This window comes from Caloenas nicobarica, chromosome 1 (assembly GCF_036013445.1).
Source record: "Caloenas nicobarica isolate bCalNic1 chromosome 1, bCalNic1.hap1, whole genome shotgun sequence".
NCBI lineage: Eukaryota > Metazoa > Chordata > Aves > Columbiformes > Columbidae > Caloenas > Caloenas nicobarica.
Window position 1 is genome coordinate 61,185,619 of NC_088245.1, and position 10,516 is coordinate 61,196,134.

The following is a 10,516-nucleotide window of genomic DNA, read 5'->3' on the forward strand; positions in this document are numbered from 1 at the left end:
CCGTGGCTGTAGGTGCTAGATTTATTCATCATCACCACTTAACAACCAGTGGGAATAAAGCGAAAAAGCCAACGGTGCAGAAAGGCAAACAGCTGCTAATACATTACAAAGGGAACAATTAGCTGCTGTATGCTAATTGAGTCAGAAATGGCAAGGTATATATTCAAAGTCAGCATGAGTGTTCTTGTACCTGAGGTGAATAAGGTCTAAGTGGGTGCTGGGTGGTGGAAAATGTAATGCAAGTCTCTTCTGCAATAGCAATTACAAAACTTCTTTTTTGTTTTTCTAACATACTAGGAAAAAAAAGTCAAGTTGAAGGTGAACCGTTTGTTTTGTTTTAGAAATTATGACTTTTAGAAAAAAAGTTCTGGATGGCTGTGTATGGTGTGTGTATGTGGCAAACGCTGAGAAGTAATTATGTACGTGTCTCTACAACTCTGAGAGCGCGCACTTCTGGGGCGGGGTGGGGAGGTGCGCGTCTAATTTTCCTATTTATTAAAGGAGATAAATGTACAGTGATATGCCTTAGTTGATATTATATAGTAAGTTTGTAGCCAGACCTGTTTTTTTTTAATGCTTGTTCCATGGGAATTCCAGTGTTTCTCAGGAATCGTTGAATTTCTATAGATTGGGCAAGACAGGAGCAAGGAAGCAAGACGAGAACATTGGGAGCTATGCAGTCAAGTGACAAAAGCAGTAGTGTTTTTTCATACAGCCACAGATAGTCTTGTCCGTTATAACCCTTTCTTTGCATCTGAAAGTTGACAGTCTCAGTTTCTGGTCCTGCAAAGCCTGGGCATGTGCATAGTGTGATGACGTCGGGGATCCCTCTCACTTCTGTGGTAGGCTTAGAGAATCATAGAATCATTTTGGTTGGAACAGAGATTATTGAGTCCAGCCATTAACCTAACACTGTCACTAAACCATGTCCCTAAGAACCTCATCTACAGGGATGGCGACTCCACCACTTTTCTGGGCAGCCTGTTCCGACGTCTGACAACCCTTTCCGTGAAGAACTTTTTCTTAATGTTTAATCTAAACCTCCCCCGGTGCATCTTGAGGCCATTTCCTCTCATCCTATCACTTGCTGAAGTCCAAGGACCAGCTCACATGGGTGGCACTGCCTGACGTTGCCATAGAGCAGCAGAGCACTTAGAGGCCAGCTCAGAAACTTGCAGGAGAGCCTGAGGCTGCTTCTTCAAGCTCACCAGCCCCAAGTCACTGGAGCAGAGGGACGTGTGCTGACACAGTGGGAGGCAGCTCTCTTCCAGCGCTTCATGGTGGTGCCCACAGCCACCCCATAGTGCCGGCAAGAGAAGCAAAATTCAGAGAAAAGCGATACAGCACAATTTCTAGCCATAGATGTTTGCATTCGATTTGTAGTTGTGTTTCTTCTCACAGCTCTGCTTGGTCTCCATTTAGAGAGCTCAGGGACTGTGAAAGTAAGGTGCTAAACTGAGGTGAAGAGGCAGCATTTTCAGTTATTGCAGACAAAAGCATTTACAGATAAATTTGCTAGTGACTCCGTAAGCATGTGTAATAATAAAACTCTGCAACAGCAGAGCCTCAGTTATAGCTATAGGGTAAGTCATAACCAGTCCAATGAAGGGAGAAGTCCAACAGTCATGTAAATTCGGTGTATATGCGAAGCTTATCAGTTTAGTTAAGTATTTAACTCAGTGATTCACATCTCATTTTAATGAAATGCTTCTGGAGACAAAACTGCAGGAATGCCTTTGTTGAGCCAATAGAAACTCTGGTGTTTGCTAGCATGAGCCCAGGCTCTCCGGTACCTGTCCCAGGGTTCCTGCTTTCAGAGTTTCAACTGCAAGTTTTAGCACAGAAGAGAGGAAGCCGTGTTTCCCCTGGACTGGTGGTATATAGTATCCAACTACAGCTTTTTTTTGGTTATTATCTGATGGAGCTGTCTTTTCTTCCTTGCCAAATGAAGACATCTTTCTTATAAAAGACTGAGTAATTTGGCTGGAGAAGCAACTTTTTTGGACGGATGATCTGAGCATTTTGTTTCTGGCTACCTCTCTCTAGCCCTTACTCCCAGCCCCATGTTTCCTGGAATTTCATCAGTGCAGAAAAACCTTTGATTCGCGTATCATCTGGCTACACAGAGCACTGCACTTTTAAGTTATTTGCACTGATGCTTAATTGTTCCTTGGAAAAGCATTTTACAAGACAATTTTATGCATCACCAGAAGGCTCCTCGTCCCAACTCTCGTGCTGGGCTTAGAGCTCACACGAAGAAGCAGCGCACCAGGCCCAGGACCATGAAGGGATTAGATAGCTGACTGCTGTCAAAATAAGGTGTAAGCCACAGATGCACTTGTAGGTCAGGACATCACCGCACCTTACTTCTTCATTCAGCAAAGTAGCTCTACTGCCAGCCCAACCTCAAGGTTTCTTGGCACTGAGCACCTTCGAAAACTCAGGCCTGAGCTTTCTCACAATGTGCACCCAGCACTGAAGCCTTTGCTGTCAGAGACCGTGTGGAAATGTTGGCATCAACCAACCTTGACATTTTCTTTTTGCCCTTCCCCGTTTCACTTTATCCTGTTTCTTTGACACAAATAATGTCCCTCACTCTCTCATGTCATCCAAATCTCCTTTGCTGTCTTGTTTAGTTTTGCTCTGTGGGCTGCATAACACCGAACTTTGCTCACAAGGTGCTTTTGCAGCGCCAACCCTGGCCGTGGCATCGCCTCTGCTTTGGAGGCCGCTGGGACCGCCGGCCCAAGGCATGATCTTGTTTTGCAGCAGCAGCTCCAGCTCTGGCGCCTTTCAGCAGGTAACTTTTCCTCCATGGATGCGGAAACTGTGGATGGGACCTTGGGCGAATAGCAGGATGCTCTCCGAAAGAGACACCATGCTGAGAACAATTAAGAAAGCTGGTCTGCCAGGACAAATGGGTTAGACCAACCAAATATAAATCCCTGGAAGCTGGTGGTGAGATTATACCCTACCCAGCAGGAATCCACTTAGAAAACTGTGCTCCTTTCATAGGCTGGGGAGATACTATTGCACTTAGAAATAAAAGCAAGGAACAGCTGTAGAGGAACCGGCTGAAAAGCTGGGGAGGAGGGAGAGTTTGTCTTGTGGCTCTGTAGTGATAGAGTTTACTAACAGGCCCCTCCAAATTTCAGCCTCAGAGATAATAAGACAAGACATACTTTAAATGGAACCAAAGGGAAAACAAATTCAAAACAGATGTTAGGAAATATGTAAATATATATTTATATTTACATATAAAGCCCTAGCTGCCTGCCAGGCGAGTTTGCTAGGACCAGAGTGTGTGTCATCATCCCAGCTGTACTGGGAATTACAAAAAATATTTCTTTAAATGTTCCTTCAAACTCTGTTGTTCTCTTTAGCTGCACGTCCCAGAGATTGACAGTTTAATCAGAAGATTTCTTGAGACGAGGGATCTGCTGCCTGAGAAGAGAGGATTGCTGAATTCCCATACAACCGAGTGTCACAAGGAATGTTCAGTCAGCTCCGGCCCCTAGAAACCCCAAGGTAGTTAATCCCCTTGCGCTCCCAGGAAAAATTTGTGTCAGAGTGGAAAGGGGCAATGGGTAATGGTCGAGTACTGGATCTCCACATAATCCAAACTGATGTTGACCCAACCCTGATGAGCATCCAGCCTTAAAAAAATAAATTCATACCATTGTGAAACTCTGGTTGGATTCAGTGGCAATGGCTTCAGGTCCCATGCGTTCACCATTTGATTTCCCCATATGAAGAGTTCTTGCTTTTCAAAAGTGGTTTTAGAAATACCTGTTTCTGAGAAAACAGTTTGAGCTGACTACACCTCAATTTTTGAAACTGATGGCCACCTTCTGCTCCCTGTGACCTCAGCCTGAGCCGCGGTCACTTGGTGCTTACAAGGATAAAGCTTACTGGACCTCGGGCTGGACATTTCAAAATGGAGATACTCCAAGCAAGTAACTTTGAAATCGTCAGCCTTGCCTTAGCTGTCAGGGGTCTTTCAAATCACTGACACACTGGGGCATCGTATAAATAAGTCCTTGCTTCCAGGATTCTGGGGAAATTGCACAATTCTTCACCTGAAATTGGATTTATCATTAGTGGCATTTTTTTAGGAAATCAAAATGGTTTTAATTTCTCAGGACTGGATGACTTGGAGTACTGCTTAGAGGACAGGGAGTCTCAGCCCCTTGCAAACAAGACACTTGCAAAGCTCCAAACAGCCCAGAGCTTTTGTTACAGTTCAATGAATCTGCCTTTTCCTAAGGTAAGTGAAGTGGTGTTGCTGGTCAAGTTTCTAACGTGGTCTTAACCCAGGATATCCCATCAGATCAGTGCCAATATCGTGCAGATCAATCCATGTCTGGATGGGCATGGAAGTTGCCCTCCTTTGACGTTAATAGAGAAGGCACGAACAGCCTAAATTGATAGGTAGTACATGAACAAATTCACCTGGTCTATGAAGAAATAACTGTGGTGGCCATCATAGCTCCTTTTTACTGGATCCAAAATGCTATTTTTTGAAAAATTCCAAATTAAGGGTCTGATCTGGCAATGACTTAGGTAGGCAACTCTGGAAGAAACAAAACTATTGACAATTACAGAAAATGAGGCAGAGGAGGTGCTACATTTCATCTTGGTTGAAGAGCAGCGGGACGGTCTTTTCTTGCACTGGAAATAAGTGAATAAATCCATTTCCTCCTGGTGTTCCATTTTAAAGCTGGAGCACATTTACTGCAATCTCCCTCGTTACTTTTCCCAGGGCAAGTACAAGCGGTTACGTTCGCTCACATGAGTTGCAAGTTTGCACTTTGTCACCACTTGCAGCAGAATTGCGATATTTAATGGAGGATAGGAACCTGCTTGATCCAGGCAGAGGGAAGGCTCTTCGAGTCTCTCCAGGGAGCCCTGGTACAAAGACAACTGTAGCGTGAGAGAGGAATCAGAGCCCATCATGTGCTTGAATGGGGCTGTCGGGGACGGCTTTTGTTAAAGTTCTGCCATGCAAAGAAAGGAAGATTTGCATATTTTCCCCTCTGACATGGGCACACCCCCCAACACCTGCAGAATCACTCTTGCCACAGAGGCCATCTCTAAAAATACTTCCAAAAACGCATGTGTTGTGAGAGAATCTGATTGCTTCAAACAGTAGAAAAGCCATTTTCATCAACACACTCACTACATCTTATTTAAAACCGTATGCATTCCACCATAAAGTTATCTAGCTTTTCTTTTGGCAAAGCTGGTCCTGCTGAAAAGGAATTCCCACATCTAGTTTACATGTCTTCCCCCCTTAAACCACTTGTTCTGAGGAAGTCCTGGTCAAAAGCTGAAGCAAGGTCCTCCAGTTACGGAAAGGAAGCTCAAGTCAGCCTGAGAAATGAAACAAAAATTACATGATTTATGACCAGTCACAGCTTGTCCACCCAGCCTGCATTGAACATTGCATATCTAGTGGCAAATTCCCAGAAATATCGTGAGGCCGTACCGACTCACTGCTCACCGGTAGGAAATTGTGTTGGAAGCGTCAGCAGACCCTAGATTAATTTAGACCTCTGCTCTGGTATATATAGTCCTTGCTCCTGGTAAACAGTCCAAACAAACATTTAGTTGGCTGCTTTCCGAAAGGACAGTGAAAGCCTCAGGGATGCTACAATTAGCCTATCCACTGCAAAGTTCAAACCAGAGATTTGATCTTTCACCGCAGAAATATCCACACTCTCTTTCACATGCATGTGAATAGAAAGCCTTTGTTCAGATCAAGCCAAGAAGAAATAAACTATTGTTGGAAGGTCATTTCAGCTTGCTTCAAGGAGTGGGGAAGAATTACAAAAAATAACGAAATGTGGCCTTCTTACCAGTGATTACAGATATTGTCTTTCAGTAGAATAGGCAAGGTTTTGTTCAGGATATCTATTCTTGTGTTGGACTAATTCATTTTAGGTTCAGGCTAGGGTTTTATAAAATGTCCAGTGGTTTTAGGTACTGTGGATCTTGAGTGTCCCACTTGAGACACCCTAGCAAGATTTGCTTTTTAGAGAATGAGTGGTTCCTATGAGGAAACAACAAATGTAGGCACTCGATCTCCCTTGCAGATCTTGGTGGTTGCTTCTTTGACTGGTGCTTGTCAGCATTCAGGAAATTCTGCATTCAACTTGCTATTAGAATAGGAAAGACTTCTAGTAATCTGTTCTGAATTGATATTTGGAGGTTTTGCTCGAATTTCATACATCACCTTAACATAATTCTACCCCCAGGTTGGCAGCAACCATGTTAAGCCCATCTTCCAGCAAACTGCCACCACTTTTATAAAGAAGAGTTTTGCTACAACTAATAAATTCATTTTAAAGGGCGGGTGAGGAGGTGGCACGCAGGACATTTCAAATATAACCCTGCCAGGATTTCCCGTAGTTTAGTCATTTTATGAAATCTTCCCCCTTATCTCTCTCATATGAGGCCTGATTCAGTAAATTACTCCTATAAATAACTTTCACATGTTTAAAGGTAGGCCTGCCTGTTCCTTGCTGACTCAGGGGTATGGCTTTCTCTCTGACAGTGAAACGCTATCCAGGAAAATCCCCAAAGGTCAGTTTTCAGTATTATTTTTTGACATGAACTCAAAGAGGCTGGCAAAAACTCCCCAGTAGCGGTTTTTTAGAAAAAAAAAAAAAAAGTAAGGAATATTATATATCTGTCTTTCAGCAAATCTGAAGCTTTGGTACAAACCACAGCTTGCCTGGCTATGTCGTGTTTTCTTCTATTTTGAGTATTTCTGTGGATAAATGCCTTGCAGTAGTCCATCGTACAAATGGTCATTAACAAATCAAAGCTGAGATTTTCAAAAACATTCAGCATAAGCCTAGCTCTGTTCTTGTTCAAGTTACTGGCGAAATCCCCAGTGATTTTTTTTTTTTTCTGCTGATAGCCCCTCAAAAGCCTGTCCTACACCTTTGCTCCAGAAGTAAATTTTCCCATTTCTGCTAGGATCATTATAGGAGTTACTGCACAGGAATTAACACTTTTGCAAGATTATAATGGCATCCCTGATCTTCTTTTATATTATTATGAATTCAGAAAGAATTCAATCAGCAAGCTTAGTGATGGAGAGAAAAGCTGAAGAGTTTGTTCCAGTACATCCAGGGTCCCTGTCATTTTTTAATTTTGTAGCCCATGAAAGACTTCCCTGCTCTAGTGGACAGGTCATCCTTGCCTACATCTAAAATGACTGGTTTTATACGCAGATTTTTCTTTTGCAAATGGCATAGGTAATCTCCTTAGGCTATGGTTTAAACTTCTTGAAAAACCCAACAAAAATAATAAATCTGACCTTTAACCTGCTTGATTTAAGTGCCAAAGTAAAGTAAACAGTCTTTGAGGGAAAGAAAAGAGGCAAAGCCAGAGCTCAAAGTAAATGGATATTTCAGGGAGTCTCTCCTCAGCGTTTTCCGTCCTGACTTTCCTCGATTCCCCGCGGGCCACAGGTGCGTGTCCCAGAAGGGGCGCACACCAGGCACACCAGCAGTGGCCTCTGCCACCAGCACAGAACTTCTTGCTCCAAAAGTGCCATCAACCTCCCGGATCCCTGCTGCAACATCCTTCTTGAATATCCTCTGCTCTACACACACCTTGAGCTGAACGACTCTGGGAATCCCCTTGGGGATTTTTTGTACCCCACTTCCACCTTTTTTTTTTTTTTTTCTTGGAGCTTGTCCTGCTGCTGCTTGTTGCTAATCAAGGGCCAGGGCACCAGGACTATGTTTTTTCCCCGATTTTTTCCAAGCTATTTTGATTCACGGGTTTGCAAAGGCAACAGCAAAGTCCCAATTTCAGCTGGACATTATATACCATGGTTCATTCTCACTGGCTCCCCTAAGACGGCTAATTTACACCTTCTGCTGGGGCAGGCAATTTATTTGAAAGGTACATAGCCAAGCCCAGGAAGGAAGGAGGGGCTGGAAGGGGACGAAGCAGTTGGTTTCTGTGTTGGGTGTCCCTGTTAGGCTAAATGAAGGCTGTCTCGTTTGCTGAGTTGAAGAACAAGAACAGAGACTCAAACCAGGACGGCTCAGACCTGCAATAACCCACCGAGGTAGTGGCCTCTGCTCGGCTGGCTGAAGCAGATGGGGAGGCCAGCTTGCCTGCATCTGCGTCTGCTGGCTGCTCATCCAGCTTTCTTCCTATTCGTAAAAATGAGTAATGTTACAATATTATTTTTATTAAAAAAAGATGAACTAAGAAATAAAACTATAGGCTGCATCTTCTGTGCACCCTCCCATGTTTTTGATCATTGCTGTGTGGAGTACATTGCAGGTTGTGAACTCCTTGTGGGGGTACAATAGCACGTATACAGCTATGCATTTTTTATGCACATTTATACCACAGGCCTTAGCTGAGCACAATTCTGACTGATGTCATGGTTACTCATGCCAGATGTCTCACGGTGGCGTTTAGGCTTTTGCTCCACTCTCATGATGACTATGGGGAGTGGTATTGGGCAGATTTTGCAGAAGAAGTACCATTGTCAGGAAAAGAAATGAAAATCAGCAAGGATTTTGCTTCTGTCAGTGAGTGAAATCTGCTGCTCAGGACATTTTGAGCTATTGTAATAACAAAAGCAGCTCCCTCTCTTCTAATTTTCATTCGCTTGGACTTGGATCTTTCAACTTTTCCACACTTTCATTCCTTATGAACTTATTGTGAGCTGAACCAAAGAAACTGGAGACCTGCAGAGCACAGTTACTAAGTGATTTTGGGCACAGACACATTCTCATAGGAAGAGCCACGAAAACAATATAAGCCGCTGGAAAACACAAGACTTTTTTCAACTTCCTTTCAAATTGTAATTAAAGCATTCTGTCTAAATTCCAAAATTTCAAAAACTTCAAGCAGCCACACTGATCATTCATTCTGCAGCTGTATTTAGAGGAGAGTAGGGAATTTGTAAATAAGAGACCTGAAGAACAAAGACTTCTGCCCTCAGGAAGGATATTAATATTGAAGGAGGCCTATACTTGAGCATGCTTCTACCCCCGCTTCAGGGGATTTTCTTGCAGTGGGGATTTTCCTGCTTCATTTGGTATTTTCCCTGAAGGCATTTTGACTAGTCAAATTCCTCTTTACACTTTCTGCCTTAGCTATGGTATTTGAGGGAGACAAAGTGAAAATCTATGAATCCATGTGCGTGGATGAAGGAAGGAGCTGTTAGTATATGATGCTTAAGGGCAAACAAAGGATTAGCTTCGTATCTGCCCCTTTTGCTAAACAGAAGTTATAGAGATTTACCAGACATGACTTGCATCTGTTTAAATTACAGCTTATCATTTAGAAAATAACCAACCTTGGTACAAGCACCCCAGTGGATGAAGAATCAATTGCATTCCTTAGGAAATTGTTTCAGTCATTTATTACTAATACATGAAACTGAGATTTTCAGAGTCACCTTGAGAACAGAGCAGCCCGAGTCCTGAAGGCAGTTCATCTTTAAAATCTCCACATGAACAAACTTCTTGAGCGTTTTGACAGTGTCCCTCTGGAGCGTGTCTGAAATGCAAAGTGTTATTAAGTCCCTGAAGTCTTTTGATCTCAAGGAGAAATTTAAAAATGGTTGGAGAATATGAATACTCAGTGCATATCCACTGTGTGCATTTGACCCCCTGTCCTTTTCTCCCCAAAGATCTGTCTGTATACTAAATAATGACTGAATGAGTAAATAGATATTGCCTGTAGCCAGAATCAATTGGTGTGCAAAACGTTTCTCTGGTTAGGTTTCCATCTACTCCTGCGGGATGCATATGCTGGGAAATGCTTCCCTCTCATTTACATGGATCTGAAAAATGGAGTTTTGGCATTGTGTAGCCGATGTTCAGAGAGCGAGTGCTGGGACATAACTTGTGTCAAACAAAAAACCAGTCCTGGATAACATTTTCTTAATTATTTTGGAAAAAAACAGTCATTTTCCCCCATCAGTTAACAAATTTTCATGACAGATAAATTAATCTTCCAGTAGAGTTCTACTGTTGCACAGTCTGCCCATAAAATGTGCACAAAATTCCTAATTAATCTCTTACAGCAATTGTCTTTGAAAATACTGCACAAGGTTTGAATTCTGCAGATATTAATTGATATAAATATTCAAAGGAAATCCTAAATTATTTGACAGTGAAACTAAGTTTATATTACAAAGAGCAAAAAATTAACCTAGAATAGAAACCATCCCCGATCTACTGTCTGATTTTCTGATTCCTCTTCCTACTGGTATCAGTGATGGCGTGTGAAAAACAACCACAAAATATGTAGCTTCATCATACCAAAATGACACGTAAGTAGAAGAAGGGGACTGGATTTCAAGAAAGCAAGCTGGATTTATGAAGGAAGATTAAAAAAGCTAATTATGTTTAACTTGGCTGACAGACAGCTAAAAACGGGATATGATAACTGCCTACAAATATTTGAAAGATGCAAACTACACCAAGGAAAGAGGGAAATCATTTAAGACAAAGTCTGGTAAAGCAAAACT